The sequence below is a fragment of the Triticum aestivum genome, chromosome 3A, assembly GCF_018294505.1.
Source record: "Triticum aestivum cultivar Chinese Spring chromosome 3A, IWGSC CS RefSeq v2.1, whole genome shotgun sequence".
Taxonomy (NCBI): domain Eukaryota; kingdom Viridiplantae; phylum Streptophyta; class Magnoliopsida; order Poales; family Poaceae; genus Triticum; species Triticum aestivum.
Window position 1 is genome coordinate 499,191,592 of NC_057800.1, and position 27,496 is coordinate 499,219,087.

Consider the following 27,496-nt stretch of genomic DNA (forward strand, 5'->3'; position numbering starts at 1 on the left):
TAGTGCGGTAAGCAAAAGATATTGGACTATTTAGTATGTCCTGACCAGGGGCAGGCCGCGGAATTGTATTTAAAACAGGTATACCGCTCGTAACAGAGACCACCTGGGAGTTCCATAATGCGGCATGGCTTGTCTGCCTCCCTGGATCTTGCATCGTTTGTGCGGCAGTCGAATTGCCGAACAGGTCGTCCGAAGTATGGAGTCCTGAAAGTAAGAAAAAATTAAAAAAAAGAATCCGGCAGCCCCTAGTACGTTTTAAGCCGTGTTTTTGGGCATGCCGTTATTGTGCCCTTCCCTTGTGCCCATGGTATTTCAAGGGCGTAGTTATGTACGCGAGGTACTGGTTTCGCTATGTCGCGAGAGCTGGGGTTGGGGCCGCATTGCTACGCTTGCTCAGAGTGTGCCAGGAAGTCCTGCTGTGGGTTACTCCGGGCGCGCTTGGCAGTGTCTGGCTTTTTGATGGCCGGACTGGAGAATTGCCTGAGAAGGCTACTTTGTACCTCCGCTGCGAGAGCCACCATGTGCTCCTCCGTACGGAGGGAGCGTTCGGTGTTTCCGTTGACCGTGATTACTCCTCGAGGGCCTGGCATTTTGAGCTTGAGATATGCGTAGTGCGGCACCGCATTGAAGTTTGCAAATGCGGTTCGTCCGAGCAAGGTGTGATAGCCACTGCGAAACGGGACTATGTCGATGATTAACTCTTCGCTTCGGAAATTGTCCGGGGATCCGAAGACCACGTCAAGTGTTACTGAGCCTGTACAGTTGGCTTCTACACCTGGTATAACGCCTTTAAAGGTCGTTCTTGTGGGCTTAATCCTTGAGGGATCTATGCCCATTTTCCGCACTCTATCCTGATAAAGCAGGTTCAGGCTACTGCCGCCGTCCATGAGGACTCTTGTGAGATGAAATCCGTCGATGATTGGGTCGAGGACCAATGCGGTGAAGCCACCATGACGGATGCTAGTGGGATGGTCCCTTCGATCAAAAGTGATCGGGCAGGAGGACCATGGGTTGAACTTTGGGGCGACTGGCTCCATCGCGTATACGTCCCGTAGCGCACGCTTCCGCTCCCGCTTGGGAATGTGGGTTGCGTATATCATGTTCACCGTCCGCACTTGTGGGGGAAAGCCCTTCTGTCCATTGTTGTTCGGCGGCTTGGGCTCCTCGTCGTCGCTGTGCAGCCCCTTGTCTCTGTTTTCGGCCCTTAACTTGCCTGCCTGCTTGAACACCCAACAATCCCTGTTAGTGTGATTGGCTGGCCTTTCGGGGGTGCCATGTATCTGGCACAAGCGATCGAGTATTCGGTCCAAACTGGACGGGCCCTGAGTATTCTTTTTGAATGGCTTTTTCCGCTGACCGGATTTATAGCCTTTGAATCCGGCATTGACTGTCGTGTCTTCATTGTTGTCGCTGTTAACACGGCGTTTTTGCTTATTCCGACGTGTCCTGCCACTTTTGTCCTTGGTATCCGAATTACCAGGGTTCTTTGATAAGTTGTTACTGTGAGCTAGCCAGCTGTCTTCTCCCGCGCAAAAGTGGGTCATGAGTGTTGTGAGGGCTGCCATGGATTTCGGCTTTTCCTGTCCCAGGTGCCGGGCAAGCTACTCATCACGGATGTTATGCTTGAAGGCTGCTAGGGCCTCTGCGTCCGGATAGTCGACTATCTAGTTTTTCTTTGTTAGGAACCGTGTCCAGAATTGTCTGGCCGATTCTTCTGGCTGCTGAATTATGTGGCTTAAGTGGTCGGCGTCTGGTGGTCGCACGTAAGTGCCCTGGAAGTTGTCGAGGAATGCGGATTCCAGGTCCTGCCAAGAACCGATTGAGTCTGCTGGCAAGCTGTTGAGCCAATGTCGGGCCGGTCCTTTAAGTTTGAGCGGGAGGTATTTGATGGCGTGTAGATCATCGCCGCGTGCCATGTGGATGTGAAGGAGATAATCCTCGATCCATACCGCCGGATCTGTTGTGCCATCATATGATTTGATGTTTACGGGTTTGAAACCCTCTGGGATTTTATGATCCATTACTTCATTCGTGAAGCATAGCGGGTGTGCGGCGCCTCTGTACTGGGCTATATCATGACGCAGCTCGGAACAGCTATGTCTGTTGTGTTCGGCCCGGCCGGATTTGTTGTATCCGGAGTGAAGATCATTGTCACATGCCGTAGGGCACCTGCGCGATCCATAGATCGATCTTGTTTGTCTTGCCATATCCTCCAGTATGTCTCGCAGGTCGGGCGCATTTTCCCGTGCCTTAGTTGAGCGGCGTCGGGGCATGGCTTGGGTGGAGGGACGAGAGGCCTCTCTGTCGCGGCCGCGAGGTGGCCGGTCTGCCATGTTATGCGCTGGTGATGTAGGTGCTTCCTCCTCTGATCGGGGTAGCGGCCTGCACTTCGGGTAATTCTTGGAGGGGCGTTCGAGTTCATACTCTTCGGCCGCAAGGACTTCAGTCCATCTGTCAGCTAGCAAATCTTGGGCAGCTCTAAGATGTTGCTACTTTTTCTTGAGGCTGCTTGCTGTGGCTAAAAGCCTGCGTTTAAAACGCTCTTGTTCGGCGGGGTCAGATGGTATGACGAATTCGTCATCATCGAGGCTTGCCTTGTCTTCGGAGGGAGGTGTATAGTTATCATCCTCGACCTCTCGGTCTGCCGCTCTCTCATGAGGGCTGGCTTCTCCATCTTCTTGTGCCGAATCTTGCTGAGGTGTGTGTTCTTAGGCGCTATCCGGGGTAGTATTATCTCCCGTGCCGGAATCACCATTTTTGCTTTGGCGGGATTTAGAGCAGCGTTGCTGACGCTGATGCTTTGGCTGTTTCTTGGGGGCGTCATCCCCCACTGTTCCATCGCCATCTCCATCTTTAGGAGTATCCACCATATATATGGCATATGACGAGGTGGCCTTCCAGCGCCCTACAGGTGCTGGTTCCTGTTCGTCTCCTATATCGTCGTCCATGCCGTCGATGTCTTTGGATCCGAAGTCAAGCATGTCGGTTAAATCGTCGACAGTGGCTACAAAGTGGGTGGTGGGTGGGCTTTGAATTTCCTCACCATCCGTATCCCACCCTCGCTGACCGTAGTCCGGTCAGGGCTCTCCTGATAAAGAGAGAGACTTAAGAGAATTCAGGATGTCGCCAAAAGGCGAATGCTGAAAGATGTCTGCGGCGGTGAACTCCATTATCGGCGCCCAATCGGATTCGATTGGCAGGGGCGCGGGGGGTTCGGAGTCCGGGATGGAGTCCGGATCCTTGGAGTCACGGGTTGTGCAGAGTGCGGGGCTAGCGTTCGCTTGGATCGCTTTTGGGATCGCAGCCCCTGAGGTGACGTCCAACCGCTCGTCCTTGATTGGCACAGTAGGCTCCGAATCAATGGTCGGAACCAGTGCGTGTGCGGCCTCCAAAGCGCTGTTTGGCGGCAGAGCTATATCATGCCCATCGAGACAGTGCGACGCACTTGGCCGTGGCTCGAATCCGTCAAAGATCAAGTCCCCGCGGATGTCGGCCGTGTAGTTTAGGCTTCCAAACCTGACCTGATGGCCAGGGGCGTAGCTTTCGATCTGCTCAAGGTGGCCAAGCGAATTGGCCCGCAGTGCGAAGCCGCCGAAGACGAAGATCTGCCCGGGGAGAAAAGTCTCACCCTGGACTGCATCGTTGTTGATGATCGAAGGAGCCATCGGGCCTAAAAGCGACGACACAGAGGAACTCTCAATGAAAGCACCAATGTCGGTGTCAAAACCGGCGGATCTCGGGTAGGGGGTCCCGAACTGTGCGTCTAGGCCGGATGGTAACAGGAGGCAGGGAACACGATGTTTTACCCAGGTTCGGGCCCTCTCGATGGAGGTAAAACCCTACGTCCTGCTTGATTAATATTGATGATATGGGTATGTCAGAGTAAATAGCCATGGGTAGCCTAGCCGGCTTCCCCTGGCCCTTCTGAAAAAATTGCGAGCCTGTCCGGCTCTCAAGAGTCCAAGACATGGGGCCACCTTCCCCTTGCTGGCTGTCACCCAGGCCGGCTTCCGGAAGGCGGCCCGACTTTAGCCCTCATCAAGAAAGCCATGGGAGGGCCGACTCCGAGAAGCCGGCCGCGAGAAGGCCGACTCCAAGAAGCCGGCTCCCACAAAGCGGTCGAGACCGTACCCTCAAAGTTTGCATCCACCTAGCGGCGATGTGACGGGGCGTGGCTACAGTGAAGCCTGCCACCCCCGAATCCCGGAGCATGCCTGGCACAGTGCGCCGTACGGAGTGGCCATGACCCGTCCGGCGCGGCGCTGTTGCCATGTTGACCCTGATGTCATCCACGACGGGCTACCAGTACGGCCTGCGGGCGATGGGCCCCTGTGGGCAGAGAGACGCCCGAAGGCGGCCAGGCCTCCCCCAGTCGGCCCGAGACGGGGCCGGCTCCCCGCAGCTGGCTCGCTTCCCCCCTCGAAGAGGACGCCCCATTAAGGAGACAAGACGCGGTAAGGCTACAGTAATCGCCCGCCGGACGGCGGCACTGTAGCCACGCTTACCTCAACGAAGCCCTCGTCATCAGGTTGAGGCAACAGTAACCAGCCATTGACAAGACCCTTGGCAGTGGGGCCTGCCTGTTGCCAAGGAGTTGGTAGCCGGCGGGACCCACCAGCCGGCGGGCCCCAGCAGTCGGCGCAGAAGCCGGCGAGCGCAGCCACAAACGGCTGGGCCCCGCGCCCAGTCGGATTACCATTGTACCCCCGGGGGGTAGGCCTATATAAACCCCCCGGGGCACCCATGCAAAGGGTTCGACCCCCTGCTAGTTCTAGACACCACCCAAGGAGAAGAAGCAAGCTAGCCGTGCCCTTCTTCCTCCTCCCACCGAACAGCTCAAGGAGCATTGTGTAGCTACTTGTCCATCTAGTGATCATGCGGAGACCCCGTAGAGCAACAGTAGGGGTGTTATCTCCACGGAGAGCCCCGAAGCTGGGTAAGATTCGCCGGCGTGCATGTCTTCGCCTCATCTCGTTTCCAGGCACCGGCGATGTCTTACTGGCTCCCACAATGATAAGCCACCCGTTGGCATATGTCGCACCTACCACCCGACATTTGGTGCCCACCGTGGGGCCAGGTGCACCGTCGTCCGGAGACCTGTTCTGGACGGGAACCCTCTTCCTCCCCAGCGAGCGTAGCCAGCCCAGCACGCCCGATGGCGCTTGCCACGACGCGCTGCAAGGCGTCACCAGTGTCTGCGCGGCGAGCAGCCTTGCCGATCTCCACGACGAGCCCTTCCCCAAAGGGTTCTCGCTCCCAAGAGACACGCCCAAGTACAACGGCTCCGTGAAGCCGGAAGATTGGCTGATCGACTACTCCACGGCGGTCAGCATAGCCAATGGCAACTGGCGCGTTGCCGTGAAGTACGTGCCCCTCATGCTGCAAGGCATGGCGCGGACCTGGCTCAACAGCCTCAAGCCTCTCAGCATCAACAGTTGGCTAGATTTCACCGAAGCTTTCATCCGCAACTTCACCAGCACCTACAAGCGGGCTCCCAAGCCCAGACAGCTCTCCTTGTGCGTACAAGGCCCCGCCGAGTCACTCGCGACTACCTCACGCGTTGGGCCGAGCTCCGCAATTCTTGCGAAGGGGTGCACGAGGTGCAAGCCATAGAATACTTCACAGCCGGATGCCGAGAAGGCACCCTCCTTAAGCACAAGCTCCTCTGCGACGAGCCGACTACCCTCGACGAGCTTCTGGACATAGCGGACAAGTACGCCACCACCGACTCCTCGATGAAGACCGAGCTCCGGGTAGACGCGTCCGGAAAGGTACTCAACCCGGTGCCCAAGACGCCGGCTGGGGATTCCGGCCGACGCACACACCCGAACGACCACAAGCGCAAGGGCCCCGCGCCGCCTCCCGCCAGTCAGCAGGTAGCCACAGTTGAAGACGTGTCGCCCGAAGGGCGGCCCGCGCCCAAGAAACCCAAGGGCGGCCGGTCGGCTTGGCAGCTGGCCTTCTCCTATGAGCAAACTCTCGACGCCCCATGCAAGTTTCACAGCGGCGCAAAGCTGTCCAACCACACAACCCGGAAGTGCCATTGGCTCACCCGAATCTCTAAAGGAGAGGGGCTCGCACCGCCTCCGCCTGCCGGCCCGCCGCCTCCGCCTCCGCCGCCTCCGGCCGCTCGGCCCACAGTCGGAGCCATGCATGACGAATTCCCTGACGAGCAAGCTACCTACATCGTCTTTACAAGCCAGCCCGAAGACCGGCGCAGCAAACGCCGAGAGCACCAGGAAGTCGGCGTGGTCGCTGCCAACCCTGCCGGACACATGCATTGGTCAGAAAAGCCCATCAGCTAGAGCCGGGCCGACCATCCAGAGGTGATGCCGTCTCCCAGCTCTTACGCATTGGTCCTGGAAGCCACCCTCGCGACGGACAGACGCGCCGCTCGCTTCTCCCGCGTGCTGATAGACGGCGGGAGCAGCATCAACATCCTGTACCGTGACACCCTGGAGAAGCTAAATGTCAAGACGAAGCAGCTCATGCCTACTCGAACAGTGTTCCATGGCATCGTACCCGGCCTGTCCTGCGCCCCCATTGGCAATATCAAGATTGATGTACTTTTTGGGGACAAGGAGCATTTCCTCCGGGAAGCGATCTGGTTTGAAGTGGTGGACCTGGAGAGCCCTTACCATGCATTTCTTGGCCGACCTGCCTTGGCCAAATTCATGGCAGTTCCCCACTATGCATACCTCAAGATGAAGATACCAAGTACCAAAGGCGTCATCACCGTGGCCGGCGATTACAAGAAGTCCTCTAAGTGCGCGGCAGCCAGCAGCCGGCTGGCCGAGTTCCTTGTGATTGCCGAAGAAAAGAAGATGTTGGACCGAGTCGTGGCCATAGCCGGCAAGCAGTCGGCCGTGTCCCCCGACCCCAAGGAGCATGATGCTCAAGGATCTTTCCAGCCGGCCAAGGAGACGAAGAAGATACCTCTTGACTCTGAGCATCCAGAGAGGTTTGCTGTCATCGGGGCAAGCCTGAACAGCAAATAGGAAGGCGAGCTCGCCGATTTCCTCCGTGAGAATCGGGACATCTTTGCATGGTCCCCCAAGGACATGCCGGGTGTTCCGAGGAAATTCGCCGAGCACAAACTACACGTCCGAGAAGACGCAAAGCCAGTCAAACAACCCCTTCGCCGACTGTTGGAGGAGAAGCACAGGATTGTGGGAGAGGAGATAGCCCGGCTTCTGGCAGCTGCCTTCATTATGGAAGTTTTCTTTCCAGAATGGCTTGCCAACCCGGTCCTTCTGCTAAAGAAGAATAACAAGTGGCGCATGTGTATAGACTACACGAGCCTCAACAAGGCTTGCCCCAAAGATCCCTTTGCCCTGCCGAGGATTGACCAAGTGATAGACTCCACGGCCGGATGTGAGCTGTTGAGTTTCTTGGATGCTTACTCAGGATATCACCAGATAAAGCTAGATCCGGACGACCGCCTGAAGACCGCCTTCATCACGCCATTTGGAGCCTTCTGCTACCTGACTATGACATTCGGCTTAAGAAATGCCGGTGCTACTTTTCAGCGTTGCATGCAAAAGTGCCTCCTCAAGCAACTCGGCAGAAACGCTCACATCTACATGGACGGCATTGTGGTGAAGACGGAGAAGCGTGGCACTTTGCTGGGAGACCTCAAGGAAACGTTTGAGAACCTGCGCCGGTTCCAAATCAAGCTCAACCCCGAGAAATGCGTGTTCGGAGTGCCAGCCGGCCAGCTCTTAGGCTTCCTGGTCTCCGAACGCGGCATCGAATGCAACCCGGTGAAGATCAAGGCCATCGAGAGAATGGTGATCCCCACCAAGCTTCGGGACATCCAAAAGTTCACCGGATGCTTGGCCTCCTTGAACCGCTTCATCAGCCGACTCGGAGAGAAGGCTCTCCCCCTCTACCGCCTCATGAAGAAGAGCACTCACTTCGAGTGGAACGACCAGGCCGACCAAGCTTTTCACGAGCTGAAGAAGATGCTGGCCACGCCGCCTGTCCTTGCGACGCCGACTGAGAAAGAGCCCATGCTCCTTTACATCACCGCAACAAGCCGGGTGGTCAGCACCGTCATCGTAGTCCAACGCCCAGAAGAAGGCCGAGCCCAGCCGGTCCAGAGGCCGGTGTATTATTTGAGCGAGGTGCTGTCCGCTTCAAAGTAGAACTACTCGCGCTGCCAGAAGATGTGTTACGGCATGTACTTCACCGCCAAGAAACTGAAGCCCTACTTTCAAGAGCACCCCGTCACGGTCGTATGCACCGCCCTGCTGGCCGAGATCATAGGCAGCCGGAATGCATCCGGCCGGGTGGCGAAATGGGCCATCGAGCTGGCCCCTTACACGATCTTCTACCAGCCCCGCACCGCCATCAAGTCCCAAGCACTGGCCGACTTCCTCCTCGACTGGGCCGAGACCCAGTACTTGCCGCCGGCTCCCGACTCCACCCATTGGCGCATGCACTTTGACGGGTCCAAGATGCGCACCGGCTTGGGAGCCGACATCGTCCTTACCTCTCCCAAAGGCGACAAGCTCAGATACACGTTGCAAATTCACTTTGCCGCCTCCACCAACGTGGTCGAGTACGAGGCGCTCATACACGGGCTCCGGCTTGCCAAGGAACTCGGCATTCACCGGATCCTATGCTATGGCGACTCGGACTTGGTGGTCCAGCAATCATCCGGCGACTGGGATGCCAAGGACGCAAATATGGCGAGCTACCGCTTCCTGGTTCAACAACTCAGCGGATACTTTGAAGGATGCGAGTTCCTCCACGTACCGCGAGCCGACAACGAGCCAGCCGATGCCCTGGCACGAATAGGCTCCACTCGGCAAGCAATACCAACCGGCGTCGCTCTACAACGCCTCCTCAAGCCGTCCATCAAGCCGTCTCCAGAGTCCGATTCCATCTTCGTGCCGCCTGACCCCGACGCGGCCGGGTCCGGCTCGAAGAACCAAGCAGGCGACCCCAAGAACTCCGTAGCCGGCTCGGGGACTACCACACCCGGCTCGGGGACTGCCACAACCGGCTCGGGGACTGCAGTAGCCGGCTCGGGGACTGCGGTAGCCGGCCCGGGGACTGCACCAGCACAACAGCCGGCGGCCGACTCCTGCATTTCACCACCCAGCCCGCCCACCTTGGTGGCAGTAGCCACATTGGCAGTAGGAGAAGTCGCGGCTCCATCATGGGCTCAGTCCATCCTCAACTTCCTAGTAAATCAAGATCTGCCGGCTGACGAAATAGAGGCAAGACAAGTCCAACGTCGAGCCGGAGCATACACAATCGTCAACAGAGAACTCGTCAAGCGCAGTGTCACTGGAATCCTCCAACGGTGTGTCGAACAAGAGAAGGGCATTGCAATCCTCAGAAACATTCACCAAGGAGAATGCGGCCACCATGCGGCTTCAAGATCACTCGTCGCCAAAGCTTTCCGCCATGGTTTCTTCTGGCCGACCGCTTTGAACGACGCCAAAGAATTAGTTAAAAATTGCAAGGGGTGCCAACTCTTCAGCTCCAAGCAACACATGCCGGCTTCGGCACTCAAAACCATTCCCCTCACTTGGCCCTTCGCCGTTTGGGGACTGGACATGGTGGGCCCATTCAAGACGGCGCGCGGTGGCATGATGCATCTGCTCGTCGCCGTGGACAAATTCACCAAGTGGATTGAAGCAAAGCCGATCAAGAAGCTGAATGGGCCGACTGCTGTGACATTCATCGCAGACATAACAACTCGGTACGGCGTGCCATACAGCATCATCACCGACAATGGCACGAATTTTGCCAAAGGAGCCTTGGCACGTTTCTGCGCAGCCCAAGGTATACGGCTGGACTTAGCATCCGTCGCCCACCCGCAGTCAAACGGCCAGGTCGAGCGAGCCAACGGCCTCATCCTCTCCAGCATCAAGCCCCGACTGGTCATACCTCTAGAGCGTTCAGCCGGCTGTTGGCTCGACAAGCTGCCGGCTGTCCTCTGGAGTCTGCGCACTACTCCAAACAAGTCAACCGGCTTCACCCCTTTCTTCCTTGTGTATGGTGCCGAGGTGGTCATCCCAACTGACATCGAGTTCGACTCACCTCGAGTAACCATGTACACAGAAGCGGAGGCCAAGGAGGCACGAGAAGACGGCGTAGACCTGCTGGAAGAAAGCCGGCTGTTAGCCCTCAGCCGGTCTGCCATCTACCAGCAGGGTTTGCGCCGCTACCACAGCCGGAAGGTCGGGCCAAGATCTTTTCAAGAGGGCGATCTTGTGCTCCGGCTGATCCAGTGAATAGCCGGCCAGCACAACCTCTCGGCCCCTTGGGAAGGCCCCTTCGTCATCAGCAGAGCTCTAGGCAACGACTCCTACTACCTGATCGACGCACAGAAGCTGAAGGCATGCAAGAGAGACGACTCCGGCAAGGACTCGGAACGACCATGGAACGCCAACCTCCTTCGAAGATTTTACAATTGAAATGCAGTATGTATCACGCTAACTTTTGTATTAAGTACGAGACAATAGGCCCCCCGAGGAGGGCTCGGGGACTGCCATCTCTTATCTATGAATGAAAAGTATCATGCTTATGACTTTGTCATTTCATTTACTTGTTCCGTCCGGCACCGGGTTCGACTAGTCGGCCCGGGGACTGGCCGACTGGAGTTATATTAGAAGTCGTACCCGCAGTCAGACAAGTAGTGTGCCGGCTCCCAAGCTTTCTCTTGCCAAAAGTCGCAGTTTGAAGAACCGGCTGTCCGACTGGCAAGAGTTAAAGACAGGAACGGGCGCCCACACGAAAAACGGCTAGGGACTAACGGACTAATATAACAAAAGCCGGTTTTTCTCCCACCGCCGAATGGCTACCAGAGTAGCCGGCCGGCCGGTTTCCATTCACTTCACTTCAATCCAAGAAAGCTCAAGTACTTGCCTCCCCAAAGAGGGAAGGCAGCAAAGGAAAAAGCCTAAGGATAAAAAGCATACGCGAATGGAAACGAAACATGCACATAATAATATTTACATAAAAGACCTCCGAGAGGCCAGCATTCAACATAGTTTGGATACACCCCAAGTGGGTGGAACTGCAAAAACTTAATGAAGATTGTTCAAAAGACAACAAGCAGGAAAAATAAGGACGGCAGGTCAAGCCGGCGGAGCGGCCGACGAGCTGGGCTGGTTGGTGGAGACGGTTGTGCCGGCTGAAGGAGCGGCCGGCTGTCGAACCTTGGCTTGGTCACCGCCCCCTGCAGAGGGCGCGCTTCCACGCGCCTCGTTGCTGGAGGCACGGTCGGCCTGAGGTCGGCCGGTTGTTCCACCAGCCGGCTCAACGTCTTCGCCGTCCTCCTCCTCGTCATCCTCGCCCTCGTCGCTGGAGGCGATCTCCTCCGCCGAGTCCTCGCCCACCGCCGGGTTCAGCCCGAACCACTCCTCCGGCTGGGCAACACCGTCATCATCGACTTCGGGTGCAAAAACGCTGATGTCGATGCACTCGGCGATCGTCGAAGCACGCTGGGCGATAGCCGGCCTCACCTCCTCCAGCTCCGCGTCGGCCTCCATCCGCCAAGTGCGCAGCTGGTCCAGGCTCAGCCCTGGGTACCAAGCCCGAACGAACTCCAACGCCCGCCCGGCTCCGAGGCGGGCCGTCGACGCCTTCCAAGCCTCAAAGCGACCGACTGCGACCTCCAGCCAGTCGGCAGTCCGGCTTGGGGTGCGGGGGATCGTCTTGCCGGGCCAGAGGGCGGCCAACACTTGCGCCCCGGCACGTTGGAGCCGGCGAAGCATCCGATGAGCCGGCTGCAATCGCACCTGGACAGCCAAGAGCTGCTCCTCAAGCGTCCGGTTCGCATCCGGCGCGATGTTGGCCCCCGCCTGACGGCACGCCTCGCGGTGGGCTTCGATGCTTTGGGCGGCAAAGGCGGAGTAGCCGGGAAAGTAGTCTGCGCAGGGAAATAGGCAGCAGCACAAGTTAGAACAAGAACCAGACGCCAAGGGGCAGGAGAGGAGCGAGGAAGGCGGCTTACCATCGATCAAGTCCTCGATGCGGCTGAAGCCCTCATCAAGTGCTCGCCGGGTCTCAGCCCAGCTCGCTGCCTCGGTCTCATACTCTGCCTTCAGGGCGGCCTCGCTATCCTGTGCTTGCTGCAGGGCCGCCTTGTGGCTCTTCTCCTGGTCAGCCAGCTTCTTGGCCAAGCGGTCACGCTCCTGGACCAAGACAGCGTACTCGGCGTCCTTGGTATGAAGGGCGGCCTGCGCTTCGCCGAGCTCCTTCCTCAAGTCGGTGTTGGCCCCTGAAGACAAAGAAAAAGACAAACCAATAAGGAAAAAGTCGTCAAGAAAGATCCGACCCGACTGCGCAGCAGTCGGCCCGAATCTCGGGGACTACACCCAGTGGGTGCGCTGACGCGCCCCCACAGGAGACAGACAAAATCAAGCACTTACTTCGGCTATCGGCCAGGTCGTCGGTCCTCCGACTCAAATCCCGAGCCTAGGAGTTGAAGGCGGCAGCACGGAGGTTATGATATTCCTGAAAGATTCAGACAAGAAGCAAAGATGAGGTGGTTGTCAAGAAAGATTCGACCCGACTACGCAGCAGTCGGCCCGAATCTCGGGGACTACACCCAGTGGGTGCGCTGACGCGCCCCCACGGAAGAAATCAAGAGATCAAAACGGCCAAGAATGAAGGACTCACCCGGATGGCGGCTCGCGTCGACAGGAACTCCTGGGTGAACTGCTGCAGCAGGGCGGCCTGAGCTTGAAGCCAGCTCCAGACCCCTTGAGCTGCCACATTCAGCTCGCCAGTCCCCCGCAGGGAGTCCACTCGGACATGGCAGTGCTGGCCGCCTCCGGATCTTCAGCCGACTGGCCTGCGCCCGCGACTCGGTGCGACTCCAGTGGAGCGGCGCCTCCCCCTGCGCGTCGACGCATCACCAGCTGCACCTCGAGGCCGGCTCTGTCCTCCGGCTCGCCCCCGGCCGGCTCCTCTGGCACCGCTGACGATTGGCCGCCTTGTCCCGCTCCGGTTGGCGCCGCTAGCGGCGCTCTCCTTGCGAAGGCCACGGGGTCCTCCCTCCTCTCCATCAGCGGCAGGTCTTGGACGATTTCCTCCGCCAAGGGCAGTGGGGTGTCAGGGGCCGCGGCTCGGAGGGGAATGGCGAGCAGCGGAGGCTGGTTGTGCAAACCCCCCGCCTCCGTCTCCGCGGTCGCCGACTCCGCCTGGGCCTTGGCTGCCGCGCCGGCCTGCTCCTTCGCCGCCTGGGCGGCCGCTTTTTCCGCCGCCTTGCACTCCTCCCGCGCCTCACGGGCGTTCCGCTCCGTGGCTTCCCTGAGATCGGCGCGGGGGTCCACGCGGCAGGAGCTCGAAGACCCTCCAGCCGGCCCCACTACGGAGCCGCCCGGACCCCGCTCAAGGGAAAGCGGCGCCCTGTCCAGCAAGCGGGAAAAAGTTAAGAAGAATGTTCGAAGAGAAAGAGAATGATGAAGAGCATGCGACCAGGCAATCGACGACTTACGCTGAGACCGCCTGAGGCTGCTTCACCGCCTTGCGGAAGCGGGCCGCCTTCGCGGCCGCCTCATCTCGTTCTGTCGCCGCGGTGGAGGGCTTGGACTTCTTCGGCCGACTGCCGAAGAGGCCTGAAGCGGCCCGACGCTTCTGCGCGCCGCCGCCGGCAGCCGGCATGATGGACGAGCCCGGGCCCTGATGGTCGGCCGCCGGCTGGCGACGCGGGGCGACTTCGGCTTCAGCGTCATCCGGCCAGTCCTCGAAGCTGGCGGTAAGCCTTGAGCCCCCGGGCTCGGCATCGTCCCCCATGACGGCGTCTTCCATAGCGTCCGCCCCCAAATCTGGGTCGTCGACGTCGTCCGCCGTGCGGTCGGGGGCATACTGGCGTTCTATCCCCGCTGCCCCGGTCGTCGGCGGGAGAAGAGGGTTCAGCTAAGAAGAACCGACTGATCAGAAGCCAGCCATCATGAAGCCGGCTACCAACAAGAAGAAGAAAAGGAAAACTTACCATGGGCAGAGGGTTGGCGTGAGAATACGGCGCCTTGCCATATCGCCAGTCTTCGGCGAGCTTGCAATTTGAGATGTAATTCACCATGTACGATACCTCCGCATGAGGCATCTCCCTGGTGCTCAGCCGGCTTGGGTCGAAGCGGCCGCTCATCTGGCACATCATGTGGGGCCGGATCTGAAGAGGAGATATCCGGCGCTCCACGAAGGCGGCCACCAAGTCGGCCCCGCTCAAGCCTTCTGACTGGATCATCACCCGAAGCCGGGAGATGGCGGCGTTCCCGGCCGGAGACAGTGACCGGGATCAGAAACTCCATGAGGGCTGCCTCCCAGCCAGCGGGCCAGCTACGTAAGCCGGCAGATTGACGTGGTCTCCTTGCTCGGCGACGTTCTTCACGTAGAAGTATGACTTCTGCCAGATCTTCACCGACTGGATCAGGGGGATGGGCGGGAACGGGTTGTTCTCGCCCGCCCTCCTCATGGCGATGAAGGCTCCGCAGGGGGCGGGCACGCCTGCGACGACGGTGCCGAGTTTGCTCTGGAAGAACGCCCCCCAGAGCTCCAGCGTGGGGAGCAGCCCCAAGAAGCCTTTGCAGAGGGAGACGAAGGCCGACAGCAGCATCACCGCATTGGGCGTGAGGTGATGCGGCTGAAGGTTGTAGAACTCGAGGAAGGAGCGCAGAAACCCGCTCGCCGGAAGGCCAAATCCGCACAGGAAGTGCGAGCGGAAGACGACCCGCTCGCCCTCCTCCGGTGCCGGCGAAATCTCCGTCTTCGGCGCCAGACGGACCTGCACGAGGTTGGCGTCGGGCAGGCGCCGAGTCTGGCAGAGGAACTCCACGTGATCCTCATGGACGTTGGAGCCGTCCCACGAGCTCGACAGCGCCATGGAAGCAAGACGATGGGGCGGCGCGGCGGCGCTGAGATGAGAGGCTGCGACAGCAGCGAGAGGAAGAAAGGAGGACGAGAGGGGGCGGAGCGAGAGAGAGCGTGGGAACCTCTGTCTCTCCCCCTCCCCCTACTTATAGGCTCGCGTGGCGGAGCCGAGGAGGCGCGGTGTGGGGAAGTGTGGGGATTGATCGTGCCCACTCCCCCACGTCCCGCGATTACTGTGCCATGATGGCGGAAAAAACCCGCCGCGGGAAGGCGAGCGGTCCATGTGGGCCACGGAAGATCCGTGCTCGGACCGAGGCCTGCGAGTGGCGGGCCCGGGCCTGCGGCGACGTCCTGTCGCACGCGTGCGTTGGCAGGATTTCCTCGCCACGTGGCCCGCGTTCCCACCTACGAGAGCCGGAGCTCTCTGAAGTCGGCGCGCACGAGCAAAGCCGGCCCCGCAGGATAGGAAGCTGACCAAGCTTCTCGTCCCCTTATCAGCCTCGAAGCTCGCTCCGCTTCGGGGACTACTGTCGGAGTAAATAGCCATGGGTAGCCTAGCCGGCTTCCCCTGGCCCTTCTGAAAAAATTGCGAGCCCGTCCGGCTCTCAAGAGTCCAAGACATGGGGCCGCCTTCCCCTTGCTGGCTTTCACCCAGGCCGGCTTCCGGAAGGCGGCCCGACTTTAGCCCTCATGAAGAAATCCATGGGAGGGCCGACTCCGAGAAGCCGGCCGCGAGAAGACTGACTCCAAGAAACCGGCTCCCACAAAGCGGTCGAGACCGTACCCTCAAAGTTTGCATCCACCTAGCGGCGATGTGACGGGGCGTGGCTACAGTGAAGCCTGCCACCCTCGAATCTCGGAGCACGCCTGGCACAGTGCGCCGTACAGAGTGGCCATGACCCGTCCGGTGCGGCGTTATTGCCATGTTGACCTTGATGTCATCCACGACGGACTACCAGTACGGTCCGTGGGCGGTGGGCCCCTGCGGGCAAAGAGACGCCCGAAGGCGGCCAGGCCTCCCCCAGTCGGCCCGAGACGGGGCCGGCTCCCCGCAGCCGGCTCGCTTCCCCCCTCGAAGAGGACGCCCCATTAAGGAGACAAGACGCGGTAAGGCTACAGTAATCGCCCGCCGGACGGCGGCACTGTAGCCACACTTACCTCGATGAAGCCCTCGTCATCGGGTTGAGGCAACAGTAACCAGCCATCGACAAGACCCTTTGCAGTGGGGCCTGCCTGTTGCCAAGGAGTTGGTAGCCGGCGGGACCCACCAGCCGGCGGGCCCCAGCAGTCAGCGCAGAAGCTGGCGAGCGCAGCCACAGACGGCTGGGCCCCGCGCCCAGTCAGATTACCATTGTACCCCCGGGGGGTAGGCCTATATAAACCCCTCAGGGCACCCATGCAAATGGTTCGACCCCCTGCTAGTTCTAGACACCACACAAGGAGAAGAAGCAAGCTAACCGTGCCCTTCTTCCTCCTCCCACCGAACAGCTCAAGGAGCATTGTGTAGCTACTTGTCCATCTAGTGATCATGCGGAGACCCCGCAGAGCAGCAGTAGGGGTGTTATCTCCACGGAGAGCCCCGAAGCTGGGTAAGATTCGCCGGCGTGCATGTCTTCGCCTCATCCCATTTCCAGGCACCGGCGATGTCTTACTGGCTCCCACAATGATAAGCCACCCGTTAGCATATGTCGCACCTACCACCCGACAGGGTAGTACAAGAGTAGATCTACCACGAGATCAAGGAGGCTAAACCCTAGAAGCTAGCCTATGGTATGATTGTTGTATATGGAGTTGATTGCCTATGGACTACAACCCTCCGGTTTATATAGACACCGGATAGGGTTAGGGTTACACAGAGTCGGTTACAATGGTAGGAGATCTCGAATATACGCATCGCCAAGCTTGCCTTCCACGCCAAGGAAAGTCCCATCCGGACACGGGAAGAAGTCTTCAATCTTGTATCTTCATAGTCCAGGAGTCCGGCTGAAGGTATAGTTCGGCTACCCGAACACCCCCTAATCCAGGACTCCCTCAGAAACCAACAAACTATGTTCTTAGTCAACTTTGCAACTACAATTCATCATCTTTTCAAGAAGGGTCACGTATTGGAGCCTTTTGGCAAGTCCACATACTCAACCATCAATTATTCTTCTATGATTGCTAACACTCACCGCATACACATGAGCAAAATGTTTCAACCGGATACATAGAAAGATAGGGGCTTATAGTTTCACCTCCCAACGTATTCACCCCAAGGGTGATGTCAACAATAATAACGTATGCCACCCATATTCAACTGGACATATGTGCCTAGATCTTTCCTCACCACATGATGCTTGCCAAAGGAGTAGAGAGAAAAACATTGACTCTTTGCATAAAAGTAAATACATAAAAGTGAAAGATAGGCCCTTCGCAGAGGGAAGAAGAGGTTGCCATGTGCTTATTTGTTTGTATGCTCAACCCCTTAGTGCAAAAGAACGTCGCTTTGTACTGCCTCTTGTGATGGCAACCTTTATTATGCAGTCTGTCACTTTTATTCTTCACCATCATAAGTTCGTACAACGCTCAATTTTATCTTAAACTAAATGATCTCACACTTTTAGAAGCAATTTTTATTGCCTTATTGCACCGATGACAACTTACTTGAAGGATCTGACTCAATCCTTAGGTAGGTATTGTGGACACTTGAAAATAAGATTTGGGTTTAAGGGTTTTTGGATTCACAAGTAGTATCTCTACTTAGTGCAGAATTTTTGGCTAGCAAATATAGGGGGCAAGCACCACATGTTAAAGGATCCATGACAATATGACTTCTATGTGAATATGAACAAACATAAATCATTAAGTTGTCTTCCTTGTCCAACGTCAACAATTTTGGCATATAATATTTTGATGGGGGCTCACAATCACAAAAGATTTCCAGGATGGTGTATTTATCTGTGAATCTTCTCTTCCCTTATTAATTCTTTCACAAGTTGCATCATTGACTAATGTTATGTTTGTCAATCTCTAATAAAATTTTCTACGTATACTTTTCCTTATGTGGTGTCATCACCTACCATAAGATTAGCATATGATCTTCTTGATTTATTTCCTTTCCTTTTATTTATTTATTTTCTTTTTATTCCAACAAGAAAGTAAAGAAAGAAAAAACTCAAACTAAAGTTTATTATATATCTCGCACACGATTACAAGTATAGATCACTAAGCAAACTCTCGAAAAGAAAGGATCGAACTAAACTTTTATTCATCTAAAGCAAAAGATAACTATGGATCAAAAAATAAGTAAATGCAAAAGATAATGGGGATGATAAGATACCGGAGCACCTCCCCCAAGCTTGGCGGAAGCCAAGGGGAGTGCCCATACCCGATACTCAATTTTCTTTTGGTGATGAAGAAGAAGGTGGTGGTGATGAAGTAGAGATCTTGTCCTCGGGATTCCATGGCAGAGGTCCACCATCATAAGAGGAGGAGTGAGTCTCACGAGTCCTGCAACCGGCAGCCAAACTCATACCTTTAAACCTTGCCTCATATTCAAAGATTTGGTTTTGGAGATCATAGATCTAGCTTTGGAGGAAGTTGATTTGCTCGTTAAGGGTGAAGACGATGTCCTTCATGGACTTGCCATCCACCTTGAGATCACGGGAAAGGTCCATGATCATGAGGTAATTGGCATTGAGTCCATGCTCCACCATCCCCTTGCACTGGAAGACCTCCTATCGGTGTCAAAACCGGCGGATCTCGGGTAGGGGGTCCCGAACTGTGCATCAAGGCCGGATGGTAACAGGAGACGAGGGACATGATGTTTTTACCCAGGTTCGGGCCCTCTCGATGGAGGTAATACCCTACTCCTGCTTGATTAATATTGATGATATGGGTAGTACAAGAGTAGATCTACCACGAGATCAAGGAGGCTAAACCCTAGAAGCTAGCCTATGGTATGATTGTTGTGTATGGAGTTGATGATCGTCTATCGACTAGCCTGGCGTCGGTTTATATAATGCACCAGAGGCCTAGGATTACAAGAGTCCTAGCCGAATACGCCGGTGGGGGAGGAGTCCTTGTCTTGATCACCAAGTCTTGTGGAATCTTCCTTGTATGCGGCAGCCGTCCGGACTAGCCCATGAGTATACGGCCACGGGGGTCCTCGGCCCAATCCAACAGATCGGTAGATGACGTGTTGAGTACCCCCTAGTCCAGGACACCGTCAGTAGCCCCCTGAACCGGTCTTCAAGTTAGGGACGCTCCTCGATTCTTCTGAACTGTTCTTCATCTTCGGTTGCCGGTCTTGAAAACTGGTTCAACAAATCTTTTCATCTTGAGGATCGCCAAAGTGAATCTGAAGAGTTTACGCATCGGGTATCCGAGGAGCCCCTTTAAGTTTCTGGCCTTTATCAATGCCTTGTTATTTTTATGCCACACCTCGGGTTTGAAGTTGTTCCCGAGAGGTAGTGTCCTCTTGCGTCCGAGCTCCAACGCCGGACTGCATTCGAGGTATCTTTTGCAGCCGAGCACCAATGCCGGACTGCTTCCGAGCTCCAACGCCGAAATGTATCCGAGCTCCAACGCCAGACTATATCCAAGCTCCAACGCCGGACTATATCCAAGAAGTCATAGATCATGTTGGTCCAAAAAAGTTGAAGGAGTTTAGCCGAGCTTAATGCCGGAATTGCCCTCTATGGAGCCAGCCACTGGCGCCTGAGTTTTATGCCGGACTGCTTCCGAGGTGGTGCACCACCCGACAGCGGGCTGATTTTCTGTGAATATTTTTAACTGGTGCAGTTTATTCGGTGCCGATGTATATCCAGTAGCCCTCAAGGTGTGTATCAGTCTAAAACCCGAGATGCACCTGAAGGAAAGCATAAAAACCGCTGTTCCCAGTAGCCCCTGAGACTCAGGTCGATGCGCGAAATCGGCCTGAGGATCAATTCCTAGCTCGGCAGCATACATAGGAATAAAAACGCAGTGTAATATATTAGAGATAATAGTGATCGGCGAACGGGCCCTTGAAAGAGGGTCTTGAAAAGTTGCCGTAATTTATTTAGCTTGACGCCGGATAGGTCCAAATGGTACCTATTGTTATCCGAAGACATGTTTGCCCATAGTTCGGTCAAGCCGAACACTTGTTAGTTGGAATTTTCTGCATTGAAAATAGGCAATGCAGTAGCCCCCGAGACACTGGTCGGGTGGCAACACCAGATCAGGGGATCGATGTGCCCCTTTAATATTTATAAATAATGAGCACAAAGCCCAGTAGCCCCCGAGCCTTAATGTGGGCACGGGTGGCCAAATTAAGGATCGATATCCAGAAGAAAATCACAGATTATGTGTAATGATTCTATGTATCCAAGTACTTTACATCATTATTTGACTCCATTGTGACCGTTTATCAGTTGAAAGTGGCCCATCATCGGCTTCTACCCCTTAGTAGATACTACGCAGGGTGTTTTCGCACTAACAAAACAATCCTTAGCCGACGTCTCGGTACCCGGAGGCGGCTGTGTTAGCAGAAATGAGGCAATCAGATATGCGGGCTTTATAACTTTCGCTTAGTCATAGGAGCTTTAAACTGGGGAAGCTAGCTATGAGCCCCCGGTTAGTGTTCGGCGACATCCGAGGTCAAGCCGTAAACACTTCGGCCAATGTTATGAACGGCCCGTCATTTAATATAGTCATCGGATCGCTGACCAGTTTACGCCTATTGTGACGGTCAGTTTTCGGCTTTCTCCACTGAGGTGCTTGACCATGTGAGCTGGAAGCACAATCGCAGTGGTTCTCCCTTTGCGCACCTAGCCGAACAAAGCGGAACGTAGGAGGCAAGCACAGGAGCCGGGCAACCCAACTATTGACCGAAGACACAATTCGAAACCGATGCATATATAGCAATATCCGAGAATGTTTTTGCCGAATCCCTAAAGGTGTCCGGCGTTGCACTGCGAGACTAATGTTGGAAAAGCACAAATAGTTTAAAAGTGCCAAAAAGCTTGGAAAACCAAGAAACGTCAGTAAAAACATGACGTCCGAACAATATCAAGTGTTCGGTGCCAATCCGAAAATTGGTCTTAGAAAAAAAAGAGTGCTTCTGTCGTGCTTTAACATTACACATCCGATCTCAAGACTTCAAGCGGGTCAGCCTACGGCTGCAGCCTCCTATCCCGAAGGCGGAGTGCTTCTCGTTAGACCAGTTTAGCAAACTAAACTCGAGCGGTCACTAGCGAGAAAATGGGTTATCTGGCTGTTGACCACACACTCACGTCGAAAAAGGAGCGATAGAAAAAGACTTTGCAATGACCAAGAAGAAAACACATTACTATAGAATAGCTCATAGAAATTTTAAGAGCCCCCAAGTGACTTGGGTAGAAGAATGATTGCATGTACCGAAGTACTTATATCATATCTATGTTTAACCGAACTTTAAACGCGTCTTAACCGACCGTCAGCTTCTCCCTCTTCGGTCAAGGACCGAAAAGTGTTATGTACTCCATCGGTCGAGAATATCGACGGTGTTTCCAATAACCAGGCAATCGGGCCATAAGGCTGTAACAGACAAAGCGCGCTCAGGGAACTTATGCTATATTACCGTGAAGTGTAAGAAGCATCTTCGAAGAAAATAGTACCCCCACCGATACCTTTCTTCGGTGCTCATTGTTATTATGATACTTGTGCAATATATTTTTTGTACTCATGAGTTCCGTTGTGTGCCGACCATCATTGAAAACTATAAGAGCGCTAGCTTTCGGCTTCACCCAGTCTGAGGTCCGGCTCGGTTGACCCGATCGTGACAATCGCAGAGGTGCTCCCTTTACTCCCTAGCCGAACAATCGGGAACATAGGGGTAAACACAGGAGCGAGGCAACCCAACTTGCAAATCGCTTAAGTCAATATGGTGCATATTGTGGCGTAATACACGAACAAGGAACGAAGCCGTACAAGTATAATCATATGCAAGAGGAAAAAGCTTCATGAAGGAAGCCCCCAAGTAAACGGGGTATTTGAATTTGTGCGTCACAAACAAAGTTTGGACAAGGAAAAAATTTTACAAGAAACTTTTTTCCAAAAAAGTATAATGCTTGGTCGAGCCGAACACAAGTTAAAATTTTAAAACTTTGAGCATGAAGGCAACTTAGCTGGTTAATGTGTTCGGTATTGATGACGCGGTCCGAGCTTGATGCGGGACAAGGTGCCATCCCCCAAGCCGGTCCCGAGGTGGCGGAGCAAAGAGCTCGGCACTCCGAAGTGGTGACATAGCACGGTCAATGCAGGCCGGCAGAGTGATGCCGAAGTCCCCGGCATGGGGTAATGAAGTGTTGACGAAGCCCCCCGTCCAGCCGAGGTGACGCCAAAGGATATAGTCCGGCTGGATCATTTTCCTGTACCACATAAAATAGTGCAAACCGGAGATAATAGTAATAATAATAAAAAAATCGTTGCATAATCAATAATTTATGCAAAGTGAGTAATAAAAGAAATATGGCCTGGCGCCGAAGCCAATGTCGATGCAGGGCGTCGGCATGGTGCGGTAAAGGCGTGACAAAGCCTGAATTCATAGGTCGGTCCGAGTTCCGGATGCGGCATTCGCCGGACTATGTACGGAGACTGACCGGACCACCATACGACCGTCGTTAATGCGGCCACCATTTGATAGACCTGTGTACATATGATAGACAAACCAGAGTAATAATTCCTTGGGAAAAATTGAACCCAAACAAGCAACAAATACTAGGATTAATGGCACTTGGTTTATTTGTTGTAGCAATCCGAAGGAAGGTGATTACCAAAATTGGGACTCGATCCGCACACTCGTTACTGGAGTAGGTTGATGAAGAGATGATGAAGCCCCCGGTCCAGCCGAGATGTCAAAGTAGGTCGGCGTGATGGACACTGGCTCGGAGGAGCAATAGTGCGGCCCTGCCGATGCAGGTCATGACGTGGTCAATGCCGGCTTGATGAAGTGACCGTGCGGCGATGCCGGTGTGCCCGCTCCGTGTAACCCGTGGGGCGGCGATGTTGGTGATGATTTATTCTTTGCGATGCCGAACTGTTGTTCAGCTTGCCGAGGTGATGATCCAAAGAATTTGAGCTCGGCTCAATAAAGTGACGACGTGTCTAGCACAGGTCGGTAGCCGTGGAGCAATATTGCCGGACTGGTTTGACACCAGCATGATATTGAAGATCATGTTCAAAAGATTTTAGTGGGATGTGTTCGGGAACAAAACACAATACCCCATACAAAACTTCCTTCAAAAAGGATGTCCGGAATCCCATTCATAAAAAAGACGAACTCGGGTCGGATTCGTTTTCGCGCAGAAAACAGATCCGAAAAGTGATGCACTAATCGGAAGGTTTCCGGAGTTTGGACGGTTGGATCGAGCTGAAATTTGGAGGGCTGGTAGATATAGGAATTCCGCAGCCAATCAACGGTTGGATCTTCCAAAGGATGTCCGAGATAGAAGCTGGACACCACGCCCTAAACTCGTCCAGATTCCCGTCCAGATTTGACAGGGCTCCGGTATATCGCGGATTGCCAGAGATTCCTCCATCGGAACTCGATAAAATTTTCCAGGGTTGTTGTAGACCCAACTCCGCAGAATCCCACCAAAGCAATCGTTAAAACGACACTTGAGGAGGCGGTGGCGGCGGATACAAGTTCGCTGTCCAGAAAAACAGCACGGTCGCCCGAGGGCAATGTTGACGTTGAGCCCCCGGGATCCCTGGATGATTCCTCCATGATCTTGATAGAGATCGGAGTTGACGTTGATGAAGGCCCTCATCCGAACATGACGATCGGAGATAGGGCACAGTCCTTGGTCGAACCAAGGTGACCAGTCAAGCTGGTGACGAAGATGCCGAAGTCGCAGTTGATCTGCAGGCGAGCCATTGACCTTTTGCCGAACACACAGCGGAACTCTCAATGAAAGCACCAATGTCGGTGTCAAAACCGGCGGATCTCGGGTAGGGGGTCCCGAACTGTGCGTCAAGGCCGGATGGTAACAGGAGACGAGGGACACGATGTTTTTACCCAGGTTCGGGCCCTCTCGATGGAGGTAATACCCTACTCCTGCTTGATTAATATTGATGATATGGGTAGTACAAGAGTAGATCTACCACGAGATCAAGGAGGATAAACCCTAGAAACTAGCCTATGGTATGATTGTTGTGTATGGAGTTGATGATCGTCTATCGACTAGCCTGGCCTTGGTTTATATAATGCACCAGAGGTCTAGGATTACAAGAGTCCTAGCCGAATACGCCGGTGGGGGAGGAGTCCTTGTCTTGATCACCAAGTGTTGTGGAATCTTCTTTGTATGCGGCAGCCGTCCGGACTGGCCCATGAGTATACGGCCACGGGGGTCCTCGGCCCAATCCAACAGATCGGGAGATGACGTGTTGAGTACCCCCTAGTCCAGGACACCGTCACCTCCTGCTCCATAGCTTCAAGCCTGGCCTCCATGGTTCCCGTCCCCTTAGGACCTGGCACATCGCGGAGTTTAAGCAACCCCTCATGCATCTGGATTACCTGACGGTGCTGCACCACCTCCCACAAATATGGGTTGATGACATTCTTGAAGAACTTGTCCTTGGAGGAGCTTCAAGCGTCCATGGTAGATGGGATCTGACAGAAAACAGCAAGGAAAAGGAAACAGAAGATTTCTCCCCGATACGGTGGTCAATAGGTTCAGGGGGGTATATAAAGATTTTTTATCTTGGGAAACAAGCAAGTTGTAGAAAAATAGAGTCCGGAAGGTACCCGAGGTGGGCACAACCCATTTGGGTGCGCCTGGCGTCTTGTGCCCACCAGGGTACACTTCCTGGTTGTTTCTTATTTTCCTAATTTTTGTTATATTCCAAAACTGACGAAAAATATTTTTGCGGATTTTTCGGAGTCCGTTTACTTACCGTATCACGTACCTCCTTATTTTCATGATTCTAGAGTGTTCCGGAAGGACTCTTTTATGTGTTCTTCCGGTTTCAAAGTTTGGATAATATTACTTTCAACATTGATAGGCGTACCTGAGATATAATGTTTTATTCGTTGCCCATTAACAATCTTCAGGTTAGTACCTTCGGCATTATTTATTTTGATAGCTCCAGACCGATAAACCTCCTCGATAACATAGGGTCCTACCCATTTGGGGAGGAGTTTTCCTGCAAAAAATCTGAAATGAGAGTTGTACAAAAGAACATATTCTCCAACTTTAAACCCATGCTTTTGGATTATTTTATCATGCCATCTTTTAACTTTTTCTTTAAATAACTTGGCATTTTCATAAGCTTGGGTTCTCCATTCATCTAATGAGGTAATATCAAATAACCTCTTTTCACCGGCAAGTTTGAAATCATAGTTGAGTTCTTTGATATCCCAATATGCTTTATGTTCTAACTCAAGAGGCAAATGACATTCTTTTCCATAAACCATTTTATAAGGAGACATACCCATAGGATTTTTATATGTTGTTCTATAAGCCCAAAGTGCGCCATCTAATTTCTTAGACCAATTCTTCCAGGACCTATTGACAGTCTTTTGTGATATTAATTTTATTTCTCTATTGCTAAGTTCAACTTGACCACTAGACTAAGGATGATAAGGTGATGCAATTCTATTGTTGACATCATACTTGGCAAGCATTTTACGGAAAGCACCATGAATAAAGTGTGAACCACCATCAGTCATTAATTATCTAGGGACTCCAAACCTTGGGAAAATAACTTCCTCAAGCATTTTAATAGAGGTGTCGTGATCAGCACTACTAGTTGGAATAGCTTCTACCCACTTAGTAACATAATCAACAGCAACCAAAATATGTGTATACCCATTAGAGGAAGGAAAAGGTCCCATGTAATCAAATGCCCAAACATCAAATGGTTCAACAACAAGTGAATAATTCATAGGCATTTCTTGACGCTTACCAATATTACCTATTCTTTGGCATTCATCACAAGATAAGCCAAAATTATGGGCATCCTTGAAGAGAGTAGGCCAATAAAATCCAGATTGCAATACCTTGTGAGCAATTCGATCTCCAGCATGATGTCCTCCATAGGCTTCAGAGTGACATTCCGTAGGATTTGTCCCTGTTCATGCTCAGGTACACAACATCTAATAATACCATCCACTCCTTCTTTATAAAGATGTGGGTCATCCCAAAAGTAATGTCTTAAATCATAGAAGAATTTTTTTTCTTTTGTTGGTATGTAAAGCTAGGTGGTAAATATTTAGCAACAATGTAATTAGCATAGTCAGCATACCAAGGAGTGTCATAAGAAACATTTATTGCAGCTAACTTCTCATCAGGAAAACTATCATCAATAGGTAGGGGGTCATCAAGCACATTTTCAAGCCTAGACAAGTTATCAGCTACGGGGTTCTCAACTCCTTTTCTATCAGTGATATGTAAACCAAATTCTTGTAGCAAGAGAACCCATTGAATAAGTCTAGGTTTAGCATCTTTCTTTTCCATAAGATATTTAATAGCAGCATGATCGGTGTGAACAATTACTTTTGAATCAACAATGTAAGATCTAAATTTATCACAAGCAAACACCACTACTAGAAATTCTTTTTCAGTAGTAGCATAATTTTGTTGAGCACTGTCTAGAGTTTTACTAGCATAATGGATGAGATTCACTTTCTCATCAACTCTTTGTCCTAGAACGGCACCAACAGCATAATCACTAGCATCAAACATAATTTCAAAAGTCAAGTTCCAATCAGGTGATTGAACAATAGGTGCAGAAATTAAGGCTTTTTTGAGTGTTTAGATGGCTTCTAAACAATCATCATCAAAAACAAAAGGAACATCCTTTTGCAAAAGGTATGTGAGAGGCCTAGAAATTTTAGAAAAGTCTTTGATAAATCTCCTATAGAAACCAGCATGACCTAAGAAACTCCAAATACCTTTGATATCTTTCGGACATGGAATTTTCTCAATTGCATCAACCTTAGCTTTGTCCACTTCAATGCCTCTTTCAGAAATTTTATGACCCAAGACAATACCTTCATTAACCATAAAGTGGCACTTCTCCCAATTCAAGACAAGATTTGTTTGTTCACATCTCTGCAAAACTCGATCAAGATTGCTTAAACAATCATCAAAAGACTTCCCATAAACAGAGAAGTCATCCATGAAAACCTCAACAATCTTTTCACAAAAGTTAAAGAATATAGCAGTCATGCATCTTTGAAAGGTAGCAGGTGCATTGCATAAACCAAAAGGCATACGTCTATAAGCATAAGTTCCAAAGGGACAAGTGAAAGTGGTCTTTTCTTGATCAGGTTGAGAAACAGGTATTTGTGAAAAACTAGAGTATCCATCTAGGAAGCAAAAATGTGTGTGCTTAGATAATCTTTCTAGCATTTAATCAATAAAAGGCAGATGGTAATGATCTTTTCTAGTTGCTTTATTTAATTTTCTAAAATCAATTACCATTCTATAACCTGTAACAATTCTTTGTGGAATAAGTTCATTTTTATCATTAGGAACAACAGTAATACCTCCTTTCTTAGGGACACAATGAACATGACTTACCCATCTACTATCAGCTATAGGATAAATTATATCTGCTTCGAGAAGTTTTAATATTTCCATTCTTACCACTTCTTTCAACTTTGGATTTAATCGACGTTGGTAATCAACAACAGGTTTAGCATCAGGTTCCATGT